The following is an 18,486-nucleotide window of genomic DNA, read 5'->3' on the forward strand; positions in this document are numbered from 1 at the left end:
GGGATCGAAGCCAACCCGGACAAGATCAGCGCCATAGAGAAGATGGAACTGCCGCAGTGCCTCAAGGACGTCCAGAAGTTTGCTGGCTGCCTGGCCTCCTTGAGCCGCTTCGTCAGCCGGCTGGGGGAGAAGGCACTGCCCCTGTATCAACTAATGAGGAAGGCGGACAAGTTCGTCTGGTCACCGCAGGCGGATGAGGCCTTCCGTGACTTGAAGCGCGTGCTCTCAACCGCGCCAATCCTTGCAACGCCGGGTTCAATGGAGCCGATGTTGTTGTACATCGCAGCCACCAACCGCGTGGTTAGCATTGTCCTGGTGGTGGAGCGCAGAGAAGCCGGCAACAGGGAGCAGCTGGTTCAGCGCCCAGTCTATTACCTTAGCGAAGTGCTCTCCCAGTCGAAGCAAAATTACCCCCACTACCAGAAGGTCACCTACGGCGTCTACATGGCGGCCAAGAAGCTCAAGCACTACTTCCAAGAGCACCCCATCAGGGTGGTTGCCACAGCACCCTTGGCGGAAATCATCGGCAGCAAGGACGCCAACGGCCGGGTTGCCAAGTGGGCCCTGGAGCTAGCCGCCCACACCATCCTTTACGAGCCACGCACAGCCATCAAGTCGCAGATCCTCGCGGACTTCTTCGTCGACTGGGCTGAGATGCGCACTGCCGCCTGTGCCAGATTCCACACACTGGAAGATGCACTTCGACGGCTCGAAGATGCGCAACGGCTTGGGAGCCGGCATCGTCATCACTTCTCCCAAGGGGGACCGGCTGGATTACGTCCTGCAGATCCACTTCGCCGCCTCCAACAATGTGGCGGAGTACGAAGCGCTCATTCATGGGCTGAAGCTGGCCAAGGAGATTGGCGTGCGTCGCATACTCTGCTTCGGCGACTCCGACTTGGTCATACAGCAAGCATCTGGCGACTGGGACGCGAAGGACGCCAACATGGCCTCGTACCGCTTCCATGTCCAGCAGCTATCCGGCTTCTTCGACGGCTGCGAATTCCACCATGTGCCACGAGCAAATAACGAAGCGGCTGATGCCTTATCCAAGATTGGCTCAACCCGGCAAGCCATTCCGCCGGGTGTCGCCTTGGCGGTTCTCAAGAAGCCGTCCATCATACCGTCACCGGACTCGGATTCAATATTCGTGCCGGCTGACCCGGGGGCTGCTCAGCCGAACCCGGGGGCTTCATCGCCCAAGTCGGGGGCTAACAAGCCAAACCCGCCGGCTAGCAAGCCGAACCCGGGGACTTCTCAGTCCAACCCGGGGGCTTCATCGCCAAACTCGGGGGCTAGCAAGCCAAACCCGCCGGCTAGCAAGCCGAACCCGGCGACCATGCAGTCGAATCCGGAAGCTCCCACGCAGGAGGCCCTGTTGGTCAGCGTATTCGAGATAAGATGCGTACCTTCATGGGCACAAGAATTCCTCTCCTACCTCACCGACGGTGTGCTGCCTGATGATAGAGTCCAGGCCAGGCAGATTGAGAGAAGGGCCAAGGCCTATACCATCATCAACCACCAGCTGTACAAACGCAGCGTAAGTGGGGTGTTCCAGCGGTGCGTCGAGCCGGCTGAAGGGATTGAACTCCTACGGGAAATCCATCAAGGAGAGTGCGGACATCACGCCTCATCCAGAGCCATAGTGGCCAAAGCCTTCCGGCACGGTTTTTATCGCCGACTGCGCTCGAGAGACGCGTAAGATTTGGTGAAGAAGTGCAACGGCTGTCAGCGCTTCGCAAAGCAAAGACACCAGCCGGCTTCCGCCTTGAAAACCATCCCCATCACATGGCCATTTGCCGTATGGGGCTTGGATATGGTAGGCCCATTCAGAACAGCGCGAGGCGGCATGACACACCTCTTGGTGATGATTGACAAATTCACCAAGTGGATCGAAGCCAAGCCAATCAAGAAACTGGACGGGTCCACAAACCGTCACATTCCTCAAGGAAATCATTGTGAGATTCGGCTACCCCCACACCATCATCACCGACAACGGCACCAACTTCTCCCAAGGCATCTTCTCTCGCTATTGCGGGGAAATGGGGATCCGGATGGCCCTATCTTCTCGTGGCACACCCAGTAGTCCAATGGACAAGTGGAAAAGGCTAACGGCTTAGTCCTGGCCGGCATCCGGCCCCGGCTGGTGGAGCCGCTCGAGCGAGCAGCCGGCTGCTGGATTGAAGAACTGCCCAATGTGCTGTGGAGCCTGCGCACAACGACAAACCGCTCAGTCGGCTTCACACCTTTTTTCCTCGTATACGGGGCCGAAGCCGTCTTGCCGACTGATATCGAGCATGACGCGCGTAGGATCTAGCTCTACACGTGCCGAAGCCAAAGAAGCTCGCGAAGATGGAGTTGACCTGGTCGAAGAGGCCCGGCTGCTGGCTGAGTCTAGATCTACTATCTACCAGCAAAGCCTCCGACGCTATCACAGCCAGAGGGTCCAGCCCTTAGCATTCCGAGAGGGAGACCTAGTGCTCCGGCTGATCCAGAGGACAGCCGGACAGCATAAACTATCATCCCCATGGGAGGGTCCCTTCATCGTGAGCAAGGCAGTAGGCAATGATTCCTACTATCTCATAGATGCCCAAGAGGCTAAGAAAAACAAGCCGGACAAGGCTGACGAGGAGACTAAACGTCCCTGGAATGTCAGGTTACTCCGCCCATTTTACACATGAGAGCAGGAATGTATGTATCCCTTGTATCCCTTTTATGAGTTATGAAAAAGCTTGCGCCAAGAGCGCTGTTTCCGACAAGTTTTTCGTGTACTTTACCTTGTTTCGCCAATTGGCTTGAACCCTCTCACGCGGTCGGCTCAGTACCGTGATCCGGTTTCCGACAGCCAGCTTCCGATCCAGCTACAGACCGCAACCCGGCTGTCCGGCTGGCGGGAGTAAGGCCTAGGGAGCCGGCACGCGAAAAACGACTAAGGGAAAGAGTAAAAGCGAGTTGACTTGCAACCTTTCATAAAAGTGCCGGAGTGCCGAATTCAGCTCGTTCGACTGAAATACTGTCGGCCTCACCCAGCGGCCCGCTCTTGACCCGGCGACGGATCGCAAGTCGGACGTACGACCGGCAAGGGCACAGCCAAAGAGTGGGGCGGATGGGAAAAAGCGAACGAGTCGAAAGAAAGCAACTCGGCACACAGATGATTAACAAACACATTAAAGCGTGCCTTAATAAAAGGATAATAACATTGTCTTACATATGCACCCGGCATCCCGGGGATTTAACGAATTGTCTTGGCAAAAACATAAGGAAACAGGTAAAAGCTAAGCGCCGGCTGCATCAGCAGAGCCGGCCGCCGGGTCATCCCCGGGCACATCGTCCGCCTCCTCGTCCTCAGCCGCCTCCTCCTCGTCGTCAGACGGCGGATTCGGGTCCTCGATGAAGAGGGACTTGTCGACGAAGTCGGCAATGGCGCAGGCACGGGCAAGCCGAGCAGTCTTGTTCTCCGCCGGGAGCTTGTCCTCCACGCCGGCGCGCCGGAACTCCAACTGGTCGAGGCTAACCTCGTTATACCAGGAGAGCACAAAAGATAGAGCCATATCAGCTCCGGCGCGCGTGGCTGACTCCTTCCAGTCCAAGAAGCGGTCGGGAGCCCTGTCCAGCCAAGCGATGAGATTGGAGAGATCTTCTGGCAGCGTCTCCGTCGGCCACAGCAGTCGCATCAGCTCCTCCGCCGCCTTCCGCAGCTCCCAGCCGAGCTTGGTGACCGGCTCCACGCGGGCGGCGATGGACGCCAGATAGTCGTCCATGGTGAAGCAGTCGGAGCTCTGCTCCCCAGTGGCCTGCCGGCGATCCTCCCGCGCCCTGCCAACAGCCGCTAACGCCTCCTCCTGCGCCTCAGGGAAGGCCGCTGCAAAGAAGAAAGCAGGTCAGAAGCCATCAAAGCCGAAATAAGCTGAAAAATGCAAATTTTCGAAGTCCTAAAGTAAGCCTGGCGGCAGCCGGCAAGATCCGACTGCCCCCAGCCTGAAGATGGAGATCCCAAAGCTTTAAAGAAAACCTGGCGGTAGCCGGCAAGAACCGACTGCCCCCAGCCCGAAGATGGAGGTATCGAAAAAATCAAGGTTCTGCCGCCGGCTGCCAACCTAAGCCGGCAGCCGACGGCCGAAAGCCGGCAAAGGGGAAGGCATAAGACAAAAGACTCACCAGCCAAGCCGCGGTCGAGCGCGCTAAGTTCCCCCAACCACCGCTTGGCGGTGGCCGACAGCTCGTTGGACTTGGTGGTCACCTCCTGCTGGAGCGAAAGCCGCTGCCGTTCCACCTCCTCCAACCGCTTGCTCAGACCCTCCAGCTTTTCCTCCTGTTCCTTCTTGAGGGCGGCAAGTTCCTTGAGATGGTTAGCCTCAAGAAGGCGCAGCCGTTTCAGCTCCCCGTCAGCCACCTTCAGCTTGGCGGCAGCAGCCTGGTTCGCCTCCTCACTTGTGGCGCATTGAGCGCGGGCAACCCGGAGGTCCGACTCAAGCTGCGGGACCCGGGCGGCCTCAGCTGCAAGCCGGCAAAAACAAGCCGTCAGTAAAACAGAAGCATAAAAAAGAATAAAGGCAAAGAGAGAAAGCCTCACCCTTGACAGCCTCCAGCTCGCGAGCCAAGCCGGCTCGCTCGATCTTGGCCTTGTGGTAGCTGGTCACCACCTTGTTGTACAAGACGGTGCGTCGCTCCGTAACCGTCTGAAAGAATCAGTTGCTTAGACGAAACCCGGACCGGCTCCAAGCAGCCGGACCATGCCTCGGAGGGCTACCAGGATAATAACCAAATTGCAAAAACAGAAAGACACCTACCTTGTCAGCATCCTCCAGCGTTGCTAGCTGGGCCAGGGCCTCGGCGGCCTTGTTCTTAAGGGCGGCCCGGTAGCCGGAGAAGACCATCTTCATGGGCGCCGTACCAGGCTGCCCCTCCCGGTTGAACACCTCGCAGGAATCCGCCGAGTGCCACGCAGCCTCCATGGTGCCAGCCGAGCCAAGGCTGGAGTCAGAGGCAGACGGCACCTGTAGCAGCCGGGCCCCCTTGGCCACGTGAAGGCCCTCAGTTGGGCCCGACGGGCCCCTCGTCCTCACCAGAGCCCGGGAATCGGCGTCCTTTGAGCGCGCTGGCTGCCCCCTCGCCGGCTCCTTCCCGGTCGGCTCCCTCCTCGTCGGCTCCGAAGCTGGAGGCGGCGCGGTCGAAGCAGTCGGCCCGGTGGGAGCCGTCGCATCCGGCGCCCGAGGCGCTCCCTTCGGAGAACTCCCCGGCACCACGACGTTGGGCGCGGGCCCGCCGACTCCGGTCGAAGGCGGCGCAACCCCACCAGCTCCAGCTCTGCCGCCGGGCGGCATGCCCCCTGCCAGCTCCGGCTGCCCGCTCCACAAACGGGGCGCGGCGCGGGAACATGTCGTCTAAGGTCGGCTGGCGCGCCGATCGACCCTGGTCTCCGCCGCCGTGCGCCGCAGAAGAAGACGCCCCCGCAGAAGGTGGCGTGGCCGCAGGCGGCACGTTAGCAGCCGGCGGCGTGCGCGCGCGTGCTGAAGGTTGCGGGGTTGGCTCCCTCCTTTGCCGCTGAAGCGGCGACGTGACGGGAGGAGCCTGCCGAGAGCCGCCTCCCTGGGTAAACTTAATCGCGGCCCTAGTCGAACAAGCAAGAAAAGATCAGTACAGAGGACGGAAAGAAAAGGAATCAAACAATAGAGGACAAAGACCTCACCCGGCTTTTTCCGGGACCTTCTTGGCGCCCGGCCGGCGCTGCTTCTTGGCCCTCGCCTCCGAAGCGGCCGTGGACCCGACGCCGGCCCGCTTCCTCCCCTTCGGCGCAGAAGTCGCCGTGCTCGTAGGCGGCGCCGCGCGCAGAGGCACCGCCGGGATGGCCCCCGTGCCGGATTGGGCCGGCTCCGCCTGCAGCTGCTCCTGCTCCTGCTCATGCTCAGGCGAAGGAGGCGGGTTATGCTCCCCCTGGCCGCCCTGATCCTGCGCCACCAGCAGATCGTCGTCGCCAGCTTGGTCGCCGGCTAAGTCAGCCGGGTCAACGAGATCCGGCGTCCAGACCTTCGTCGCCAAGTCGCCATCCTCAATGCCTTGGCGGACGAAAAGCTGAAAACAAGACAAGACAAGATAAATATCGAGTCGGCCACGCTGCCGCAAGTCGGAAGACGGAAAAACATCAACTCACCAGTTCAGGCGGCTGCTCCCGATCGTAGGGCGCCAGCCCCGGCCCCGCTTGTCCGGCATGTTGGCCTTGGTGATGTTGTTCACCCGGTGAGCCACCTGGGCCTTGGAGAGCTCCAACTTCGACGTCCGTGTCGGGTCGAGCAAGCCGGACATGTGGCCGATCTTGTGGACGCGCCACTGGAGCGGTACGACCCGGCGCGAGATGTAGGTGCAGAGGAGGTCCTTGGCACTCAGCCGGCCCTCCGAGACGCACTGGCCCAGGAAGTCCCACAGGAGGTTCACCTCCGCGTCCGGGTTCGAGGACTTGGCGTTGAAGCCCCAGTTGATCCGGCCGACTGGCGGGGCCGGGTTGAATTCCGGCAGATTGAGCCGGTCGAAGGCCGGGTTCTCGTTCCGCACATAAAAGAAAGACATCTGCCAATTCTTTACAGAATCGACAGTCGGAATCCGCGGGAAGGACGTACCCGTACGGGGATAGATGGAGGCGGCGCCGCAGGTCCTCAGGCGGCCTTCGGTCGTCTGCGCCTTGATGTAGAAGAGCCGGCTCCAAAACTCCACGTCCGGCCACAAGCCGGCGTAGCCTTCCATGAAGGCCACGTAGCAGCTGAGGAGGATCATGGCGTTGGCCGGCAGGTGGTGCGGCTGCAGGCCGAAGTGATCGAGGAACCGGCGGAAGAAGTTGGAAGCCGGCAGACCCAATCCGCGGTCGAGATGCGCGCCGAAGACCACGCGTTCGCCGGGCTCCGGCCGAGGCTCCTGCTCCTCGCCCGGCGCCCTGGTAATCACCCCCGCCGGGATGCGGCGGAGGCGCACGAACCGGGCAATGTCGTCGTCTTGCATGTAGGAGCCCTTCCAGGAGCCGCTCGGCTGGGCCATCGAGGACGAAGAAGAGGAGGTCCAAGAGAGGCGGAAGGGCGAAGAAGAGCCGCTCCTCGCCGGAGGAGATCGCGGTGGAGAAGATCGCGCCGTCGATGCGCGTGGCCCCGTGGCGCCGGATTGGCGGGCTTGCGGCGGTAGCTCGGCGGAGGCTCGTCGGGGCGACCGCTCGCTGAGATTCGCCAGAAGAGCGGAAGAAGAACGGCGTCGGAGCAACGAAGAGCTCGAGCGAAGCGAAGGAGCAAGGCAGGAGCGCGAGGAAGAAGAAAGGGGCAAGTGCCGCCTCGGTACCGCCCCCCGCGGCATTTATAGCCGACCGCGGCGGTTGGCCTCCAAGTGGCCGACGTGGGCCACGTCTCCGGATTTACTGCGCCATAACTCCTCCCACGACCGCTACCGTTACCAGAAACGGCCACACCACGTCGCCCACTACCGCACCGGATCCGGAAGGACATTGATGTGACCAGACGAACCGGCGGCAGAGCCCTAGCGTCAGGCCGGTCAAGTCGGGCGCAGAACCCGAGGCGGCGGAGACTCCGGCGCGCAGCGAGCCGGAGCCGGACAAGAAGTTCCACTCGAGCCAAAATTCATCAGCAAGGCGGAGGCGCCATCAGATCTGGCGAGAAAGCAAAAACTGCACAAGTATAAAAAGCGGCCGGCTAGAAGCAGCCGGCAAGAGCGAGCCGGATGAGGGCGCAGCCGGCTGAATGGAAATCCTCAGTCGGCCCCTCCAAGTGCCGTCTAACATATTCGAGAAGCCAGGAAAACCTGCCTAGGTCCTTCTAAACGCAGGACCTTGCCAGCTTCGGGGGCTAATGTCGGGGGGAAGACCCCGGATAGGGCAATGGACGCGGAGCAGCCGGCTGGCCACTGGCCGGCTCGCGGCAAAGGCCGGCTGAGGAGCAGCCGGCTGGCGCCGTGGCCGGCTGGTATGGAAGCCGGCTGGCTCTAGGTCCTAGTCGGCCTGGCTACGGCCACCAATGCTGTAGTTGGGCCGGCTTCTACAAGCCATATCCGACTGGGGTTTGTACCTCAGACCGACTCGAGGCTGGCGAGTCTTGCACTGGAAGGAACCGGGTAGGTGATCCGGGTTCCCAAAGTCCACGCTGACTCCATCTTCCGTGAAACGCGGGGAGCCTTTGTGGAGCAATAGTGCCTCGCGCCGGACAGGCCGTCAGGGCTTACGACGATCCGTACAGGCTACAGTGGCTGACGGCGACAGGGACACCTCCTCCATACCGCTGACCGTGGCAGCCGGATGGGACAGGCCACGATGCCTCAACCACTCCTGACGTCACCGCCTCGGGAAGGAGCGGAAGCCGGAGCCGGCCCAGCCGGCCAGTAAAACTATAGGGTCTTATATGTAAAGTGCCGGTGCCTATATAAGCCGCACTCCCCCCTCACGTGCAGGGGATCGATCATTTATTACTTTCACCCACCTACAGAGCTGCCCTGTGAGAGAGACCATAGTCTTCCTTAGCCTCTCAGGAGCAGCCGGACACAGCTCTAGGAGCACCATTGTACTGTGTGATCATCATATATACACTCATAGCAGGAGTAGAGGTTTTACCTCCATCGGAGGGCCTCGAACCTGGGTACGTCGCCGTGTCGCTCGTGCCCATACCCGCATCCGGATACCGCCGTGAGATCTCTCAGGAACCACTTCGATTAGCCACCCTATGGCATATGCCGTGACGATACCACGACAAAGGCACTCTACGGTCTCAAGCAAGCTCCACGTGCTTGGTATGAGTTCCTTAGGGATTTCTTACTACATGATGGGTTTTGCATGGGTACGGTCGATTCCACCCTTTTCACCAAGCGGGTTAAAGGGGGTGGCCTCTTTATATGTCAAATATATGTTGATGATATTATCTTTGGTGGAACTAACCCCAATCATAACAAAGCTTTTGAGCTATTGATGACTAGGAAATTTGAGATGTCCATGATGGGAGAGTTGAAGTTCTTTCTAGGCTTCCAAGTGAGGCAACTTGCGAAAGGCACCTTCATCTCTCAAGAAAAGTATGTGAGGGACATGCTCAAGAAATTCAACATGACCAATGCGAGTCCAATGAAGACACCCATGCCCGTAAAGGGGCAACTTGGTTCATGTGACGGTGAGAAGGATGTGGACATAAAGGTATACCGCTCCATGATAGGATCCTTGCTCTACCTTTGTGCCTCTAGGCCGGATATCATGCTAAGTGTAGGGATGTGTGCTCGTTTTCAACCCGCTCCCAAGGAGAGCCATTTAGTGGCGGTCAAACGGATACTAAGATACCTTGTTCTCACTCCTACTCTCGGGCTATGGTATCCAAAGGGGTCAACCTTTGAACTCATTGGCTATTCGGATTCCGATTGGGCCGGTGATAAGGTTGATCGGAAGTCTACCTCCGGGGCTTGCCAATTTATTGGCCGGTCATTGGTGAGTTGGTCATCCAAGAAACAAAACTCCACCACCCTATCCACCGCCGAAGCCGAATACATATCTGCGGCATCTTGTTGCACTCAATTGTTATGGATGAAGCAAACCTTGAAAGACTATGGTGTGTCTCTTGGTACGGTGCCTCTTCTTTGTGACAATGAAAGTGCAATAAAGATCGCCAACAACCCAGTTCAACATTGTCGCACCAAACATATTGACATTCGCCATCACTTCCTACGTGATCATGTTGCCAATAATGATATTGATCTCACTCATGTGGGAACAACCTACCAATTGGCGGATATTTTCACTAAGCCTTTGGATGAAGCCCGCTTTGTTAACTTGAGAGGAGAACTTGGTATTCTTGATCCTAAAAACTTGGATTGATTAACTTCTTGCACTATATTCTTGCATTTATCTTGCTATCTAGCTTAGAGGCATAGCACATATGGGGATAGTCATCCTACCATTTCTTGGTATGATGCATACCTATGTGTGCAACATAAATAGACCCAATGTCATCATATGGACCCAAGCATGTCTCTTCGTGGTCACATGACATTTGCGCTTTCACATAGGGGGAGTAATCCCCCGTCCCTCATTGAGCCTTCATTACAACTTGATTTGACTATATAAGGCCAAATGATCTTATTGCAAACATCATTTCCAAAATGACTTATGATTCTTGATATATACTTCGAATCATGCCCATTGTTGCTATTCACATTTTGTTTGGATTTTCTCTCCAATGGGTATGCCTAGAGAACTTTGTGTTTCCAACCCCATGTCTATGCTCATCTCATCATCATCTATCTATCTATATGTACATGTCATCATCTGAGCACTCACACACATTTACACAAAGATTAGGGGCAAAACGAGGCAAAATGACACAATTTTGGGCAAACTGACTTCGGCCGGTCACTGGCCCGGTCGGACCGGCCTTTGCGCCGGGTCGTCCAGCGTCTGGCCCGGTCGACCGGGCAACCAACCGGTCGTGCGGCTGTTATGTCTTGGAGGAGGATACCCCTTGGGGGTCTTCTTCCTCATTATCCCCCACCTCCAAAACTTCCATGGCCGCCGCCTCCCCCATCTCCACCACAGCCTAGCCCCTTCCCACCACTAGTTTCTCCTCAAACTACACCCAACCGTAGATCGGGATCTCTCAAGCTTCTTCACCAAAGGATTTGGTCCTTCTCAAGCTCGTTTGGGAGATCGTGGGGATTTGGTCCTCAAGCCCTCTTCACGTGTTCTTCTTGCTCACTTGGGCAAAAAGGACATTGTCTTCGGGTAAATCTCCCTTCCATTCCCTCTCCTTCTTGCTTTCCCTCTCCCATTGCCACATGTTGAGGAAAGTTGAGAAAAAATTAGGGTTAGGGTTTGTAAGTCCTCATGCCATCTAGAGTGTCTCACACCCCTATGCACATTATTCACTCCCTTGGTATAGTCTATGTTCAAGTTTGTGAGTTTTTTCATGATTTTGTGGTCGAATTTTTGGGCAAACATCACAAGTCAGCAGCACCCGGTCTCAGACCCGATCGACCGGCCTCTCAACCGGCCGTTCCGGCGTGTCGCCCGGTCCACCGGATTTACAACCGGCTCGTCCGGTCTGTAGTCCGGTCCGACCGGGCCGTGCGCCGGCTCGCCCAGTTCTTCGCACAAACTCGTCGAAACACTTGGATATATGCTATGTTTCTTTGGCCTCCCTACATATATTGATGACATGTACACTTACCTCATTGCTCTCCTCACCCTATATTGCTTATTCACAGGAGATTGGAGCGGTGAGGACCGTGATACCACTGCCAAGAGAGGAAGGCATGCAGGACACCCACCACGACGTACGAGCGGTCGTGTGCCTACTGATGGTACCTCCTCTGGAAGAACCAAGTCGGTTCCCAACAGGAAGAGAGATAAGCATGTAGCCCAGGAAGAAGATGAGATCTTGCCAACATATAATGTTGGCGATGTACAAGTTGGGGCATGGAGAAGACTTAGAGAGTCCAACCCCTATCGCTTTGCAGAACCCACCTACACAGGGGGAGATGGCTTTTTCTGGACTAATACACAGCAAAGGATGTGGGACGAGTACTATGACACCCAAGATCACATGAAGAATGGTACTTTTGTTATGCCCAAGGCCATCAAGAATGTTATTGCACTGCATGAAGACACCATGTTTCGCTTTGCGGTTGAGACCTTGAAGCGGATGGGGTTGTATGAGCTTATGTGCCTAATGCCCACTGATGAGTGCTACTGTCCGATCTTGGTGAGACAGTTTCATTGCACAGTCTTTTTCCATGATGATGCAGCTCGGACTATGACTTGGATGACTGGCAAAAAGAAATACACTTGCAACTATCTTGATTTCTGTGAAGCCCTGGGGTTTGGTGGAGGTCGTGCTCGTGGTTTCAAGATATACTCTCAGCAGAAATTCGCCAAGGGAGACATTGCCTTTTGCTATCCGTCGAATCCCACGCCTGGACCTCCCACTATTTCTGGCATGTACTACTCCTACCTGCTACTTGCCAAGCTCTTCCGTGAGACCCTCATCAGCAAGTCTGGCGATACAAGTGAATGCCGTGGCTATCATCTGAACTTGATGTACTACTGCCATCCCGAGTACCGGAAGCTCATTGATGGGTGTGATTTCCTCTACTGTGAGCTGCGGCGATGTGTTCGCGAACGGATGACACTAACTATGCTCAATATGTCCAGCTGCTCATCAACAGGGTTGTGCCAACACCTCTCAATACTCAAGGTGAAAGGGTTAGGATGGAAGCCTTCAGGATTCCTATCCAAGGTGACAGACCAGATGTCCCTGAGATGATGCCCTATGAGCGCCGGTCCAAGGAATGCCATGACCATGCTAGCTCCAGCTCTTCTAGCCGCCCATAGCATGGTGTCTCTCGGTTCTTCTCTAGCTTATGGCAGATGTGCAAAAATACCAATGATGTTGCACACCAAAGCCTTGCCATGACCCAAGAGACGAGGAGGCGCCAAAATGAGTTCATGTCTGCTAGGAATGACCCTGTTCCTCCTCCTGGTCCTGAGTTGGAGCCCGTACATGCACCTAACTGGGAGATGCCTCTTCTCACTGATCAGATGTTCCAGAATTTTGACCCCTCCTTGTACACCTTTGGCGGTCCTCCTCCTCGGCCTGCTCGTGTCCCTACTGATGATGATGATGAAGAGGATGAAGGTGCTACTGATACGCGTGATGATGGCGAGAGCTCATACTCCGCTGGGCATGAGATCTTCTGATGGGTGCGCTAGCATCTCTCCTTTTTTCTTCGCCTTTTTGGTGTTCCGATGCCAAAGGGGGAGAAGAGAGTAGAGTCTAGGATTCACGGGGTGTTGCTTTGGATGTCACAAGCCATGGGTGTTGCTTTATTTGATTCTTATATGGCTTGTGCTGAAGGAGATATGCCCTAGAGGCAATAATAAAGTGGTTATTATTTATATCTTTATGTTTATGATAAATGTTTATATATCATGCTATAATTGTATTAACCGAAACATTAGTACATGTGTGATATGTAGACAAACAAAGAAGTCCCTAGTATGCCTCTTAACTAGCTTGTTGATTAATGGATGATTAGTTTCATAATCATGAACATTGGATGTTATTAATAACAAGGTTATGTCATTGTATGAATGATGTAATGGACACACCCAATTAAGCGTAGCATAAGATCTCGTCATTAAGTTATTTGCTATAAGCTTTCGATACATAGTTACCTAGTCCTTATGACCATGAGATCATGTAAATCACTTGTACTGGAAAGGTATTTTGATTACACCAAACACCACTGCGTAAATGGGTGGCTATAAAGGTGGGATTAAGTATCCGGAAAGTATGAGTTGAGGCATATGGATCAACAGTGGGATTTGTCCATCCCGATGACGGATAGATATACTCTGGGCCCTCTCGGTGGAATGTCGTCTAATGTCTTGCAAGCATATGAATGAGTTCATAAGAGACCACATACCACGGTACGAGTAAAGAGTACTTGTCAGGAGACAAGGTTGAACAAGGTATAGAGTGATACCGAAGATCAAACCTCGGACAAGTAAAATATCGCGAGACAAAGGGAATTGGTAATGTATGTGAATGGTTCATTCGATCACTAAAGTCATCGTTGAATATGTGGGAGCCATTATGGATCTCCAGATCCCGCTATTGGTTATTGGTCGGAGTGAGTACTCAACCATGTCCGCATAGTTCTCGAACCGTAGGGTGACACACTTAAAGTTGGATGTTGAAATGGTAGTACTTGAATATGGAATGGAGTTCGAATATTTGTTCGGAGTCCCGGATGAGATCCCGGACATCACGAGGAGTTCCGGAATGGTCCGGAGAATAAGATTCATATATAGGATGTCATTTTATGTGAAATAAAATGTCGCGGAAGGTTCTATGGAAGGTTCTAGAAGGTTCTAGAAAAGTCCGGAAGAAACCACCAAGGAAGGTGGAGTCCACATGGGACTCCACCTCCATGGCCGGCCAGCCCTAGATGGGGTGGAGTCCCAAGTGGACTCCACCATAGGGGGCCGGCCACCCCCCACATGGGAGGTGGAAAACCCACCTTTGGGTGGGAGTCCTAGTTGGGCTAGGTTTCCCCCTCTTATGGAAGGTTTTTGGTTCGGGTCTTATTCGAAGACTTGGACACCAACACTTGGGGATCCACCTATATAATGAGGGGCCAAGGGAGGGGGCCGGCCACCCCAAGACCACAAGCTGGCCGCCCCCCATAGAGTGGCCGGCCACCCCTCCCAAACCCTAGCCAAGCTCCTCTCCTCCATATTGCCCGCATAGCTTAGCGAAGCTCCGCCGGACTTCTTCACCGCCACCGACACCACGCCGTCGTGCTGTCGGATTCAAGAGGAGCTACTACTTCCGCTGCCCGCTGGAACGGGGAGGTGGACGTCGTCTTCATCAACAACCGAACGTGTGACCGAGTACGGAGGTGCTGCCCGTTCGTGGCGCCGGAACCGATCGTGATCAAGATCTTCTACGCGCTTTTGCAAGCGGCAAGTGATCGTCTACCGCAGCAACAAGAGCCTCCTCTTGTAGGCTTTGGAATCTCTTCAAGGGTGAGACTCGATACCCCCTCGTTGCTACCGTCTTCTAGATTGCATCTTGGCTTGGATTGCGTGTTCGCGGTAGGAAAATTTTTGTTTTCTATGCAACGTTATCCTACAGTGGTATCAGAGCCGTGTCTATGCATAGATGGTTGCACGAGTAGAACACAATGGTTTTGTGGGCGTTGATACTCTTGTTATCTTTAGTTTGAGTACTTTGCATCTTTGTGGCATAGTGGGATGAAGCGGCCCGGACTAACTTTACATGACCGCGTTCATGAGACTTGTTCCTCGTTCGACATGCAACTTGTATTGCATAAGAGGCTTTGCGGGTGTCTGTCTCTCCTACTATAGTGAAGATTCAACTTACTCTTCTATTGAAAACATTAGTATCACCGTTGTGGTTCATGTTCGTAGGTAGATTAGATCTCTCTCAAAAACCCTAAACCACGTAAAATATGCAAACCAAATTAGAGACGTCTAACTTGTTTTTGCAGGGTTTGGTGATGTGATATGGCCATGATATGATGATGAATATGTATGAGATGATCATTATTGTATTGTGGCAACCGGCAGGAGCCTTATGGTTGTCTTTAATTTTCATGTTGAGTAGTATTTCAAAGTAGTTGTAATAGTTGCTACATGAGGTGAACAACCATGAAGACGGCGCCATGGACCTTGACGCTACGCCGACGATGATGGAGATCATGCCCGTTGATGATGGAGATCATGTCCGTGCTTTGGAGATAAAGATCGAAGGCGCAAAGACTAAAGGGCCATATCATATCACATATGAATTGCATGTGATGTTAATCCTTTATGCATCTTATTTTGCTTAGATCGCGACGGTAGCATTATAAGATGATCCCTCACATTAATATCAAGATAATAAAGTGTTCTCCCCTCGTATGCATCGTTGCCAAAGTTCGTCGTTTCGAAGCATCTCGTGATGATCGGATGTGATAGATTCAACGTTCATATACAACGGGTGTAAGCCATGTTGCACACGCGGAATACTTGGGTTTGCTTGACGAGCCTAGCATGTACAGACATGGCCTCGGGACAACGGAAACCGAAAGGTTGAACACGAGTCATATGGATGATATGATCAACATGTTGATGTTCACCATTGAAGCTACATCATCTCACGTGATGATCGGTTTTGGTGTAGTGGATTTGGATCGTGTACCACTTAACAACTATGAGGGATGTTGTACTAAGTGGGAGTTCATTAGTAATTAGATTAAAACATGAACTAATTATCATAAACATAGTCTGAGTAGTATTTTGAATTAATTTTGTAGTATTGGCATCCGTTTTCTACCATGCGCTAGTCTTGTTATTGAGATAGAAATACTGTTAAAATCTGACAAGAAACTTTACGGATTGGTACCGTATTGTTAAAGAATCAAGAATTGATTAAGTCCTATTGCAAATTTTTAGTAAACCTCACATTGTTGATTCAAAGAGCTATGGTTTCAATTAGTACCTAAAGTTATCTTGTCTCCGTGAAACTTGAAGTTCAAATCTGTTTGAAAAGTAAGGAGCTGAAAATTTAGTTTTCAGAAATAATCAAGGTATGAGATATATGTGATATCTAAGACCTTATTGCAAGATGATAGAATATAATTTGGTGAGACTACATGAACTCATAAGTTTTATGGGAATGTACGAAGGTTGAAGACGCAAGGCGTCACAATCCTCCAACTATTGGGGCACTAACGATATTCGTATATCCATGAAGTGACCATCCTTAATATGCACCGTTGCTAAGACTCGTCGTTTCGAAGCATCACGTGATGATCGGGTGTGATAGATTCTACGTGTGCATACAACGGGTGCAAGCTAGATTTGCACATGCAAATACCAAGGTTAAAACTTTACGAGCCTAGCATGTACAGACATGGTCTCGGAAAGTCGTCATGATATGATGGATAAAATTATGAGTGAAATTGTTCATCATATTACAAAGTTACTAATAGTGAAATCTGGAACACTTGTCATATGATGATCAACTTCAAAGTAAGAATCTCAAGGTTATTGGTATTTGACCAACAAACCTAGAAGTTAATGATGTTGAAGTGTTTTTCTGAATAATGAGGAAAGCTAAAAGAGAAACTGCAAAAGATATTTTGGCAAAAAGAAAAGAAAAGACTAGAAAGTCTAGCTCAGGTATATATAAATGATATACATGTTATGGTTGTATTCCTAGTTAAGTCACACTATGAAATTCTTGGGTATTAGTACTATATTGGTTGGTATGAAGTGTCATACAAAACAACGCAATACAAGAATACAATGGCCTAAGTGACTGACAAGGAATATGATAGGAATGCACGTGGAACAAAATAAAGTGTTATTATGTTCGTCGTTGGCATTCTATCTAGCCCTTAGAATTTATAATAAAGAACTTAATAATTGTTATTTTGCTCTGGTCAAATGAAAACAATGAGTTGTTCAAATTATGACATTACTCCATGTACGATGGATAAGTTATTATAAATCTTAATGGTGAAACACACATACATAACACTGACGCTAAAATGCCATAAGGCAAATGATTTGAATTCCACTTATTTGTGGAACCGCCATTTAGGTCATGTTAGAAAGAAACGCATGAAGGAACTCCATATAAATGGATTTTTGGAGTCATTTGATTTTTGAATCATTTGGCGCTTGCAAATTTTTTCTAAAGAGAATGATTAAAATACCGTTCATAGGCCAAGAAGTTGAACGGGCAACTAACTTAGTGGAAAAATACATGATGATGTATATGGTTCACTGGGCATAGTTGTGTGCGGGAGATTCTTCTACTTCATGAAAACTTTCAACAATGAATTGAGTATATATGTGGATATATTCAATAAGGAAGAAGTTTGAAACATTTGAATGGATTCAAATAAATTTCAGCATGAAGTGGAAATCATCGTAATAGAAAAGTCAAATATCTATGATTGGATCATGGTGAAAATATTTGAATTACGAGTTTTAGCGAACATCTAAGAGAGTCATGAAATTGTTCTACAACTCACATTTCTTGGAGTATCATAATGATGATATAGTATCCGAGAGATGTATCCAAACCTTGTTGGATTAATGATGAGATAAAATATTATGATGCCATTATATTTTTGTGGATTATGCTTTAGTGACTACCGCTTTTACACTAAATAGAGCATCATCATGATCCGTTGAAATGACACCATACGAGTTATGGCATGGGTATAAACCCTAATAGTCCTTTCTTTAAATTTTGGTCTAAGAGTTTACAAACCAAAATCGGATGAATGTCTTTGTTGGTTATCCCAGAGATTTAATTGGGAATTCTTCCCACAAGACAAAGACAAAAGTATTTGTCAATGTTTCTTATTTCCAAGAAATTGTTTCTAGTGAAGTATTTGAGTGGGAGGACAATATAATTTGATAAGGTTTATGAACCTGAGCATAATGATCAGAGTAGCGCAGCATCGGAATTGGTTTCGGAAGCGGCCACAACGATCATGGCTCCCATGACTACAAAGTGTTTTAGCCATGAAGATCGAAGTACATATTGAACCTTGTAGGTATGGTTTACTTTGTGATCAAATAAATGATTTGTGGACAAAGGATTGATTTTGAACAATGATAAACCAACTATAAACAAAGAAGTTATGATGGGCCCTGACTCTGTTAAAATGGCTATATGCCATGAAATCCAAGATAGATAAAAACTTTTTGAAAGTAAATAGATCTATAAAATTGATGGACTTGGATGAAATATCCTTGAAGAAGCTTGACTTGTCGAAAACTTGTTTATGACAAAGTTCAAAGAGTTGACTACGACAAGATTAGATCTTCCGTAGCAATGCTTAAAGTCTATATGGATTATTATAGTAAACACTACATATTTCCTTTATGAGATATGTTAGTAGGATGGCAAAATACATTATTTATCAGAAGTGTGTATTAAA

Source organism: Lolium perenne, chromosome 6 (assembly GCF_019359855.2).
Source record: "Lolium perenne isolate Kyuss_39 chromosome 6, Kyuss_2.0, whole genome shotgun sequence".
Lineage (NCBI taxonomy): Eukaryota > Viridiplantae > Streptophyta > Magnoliopsida > Poales > Poaceae > Lolium > Lolium perenne.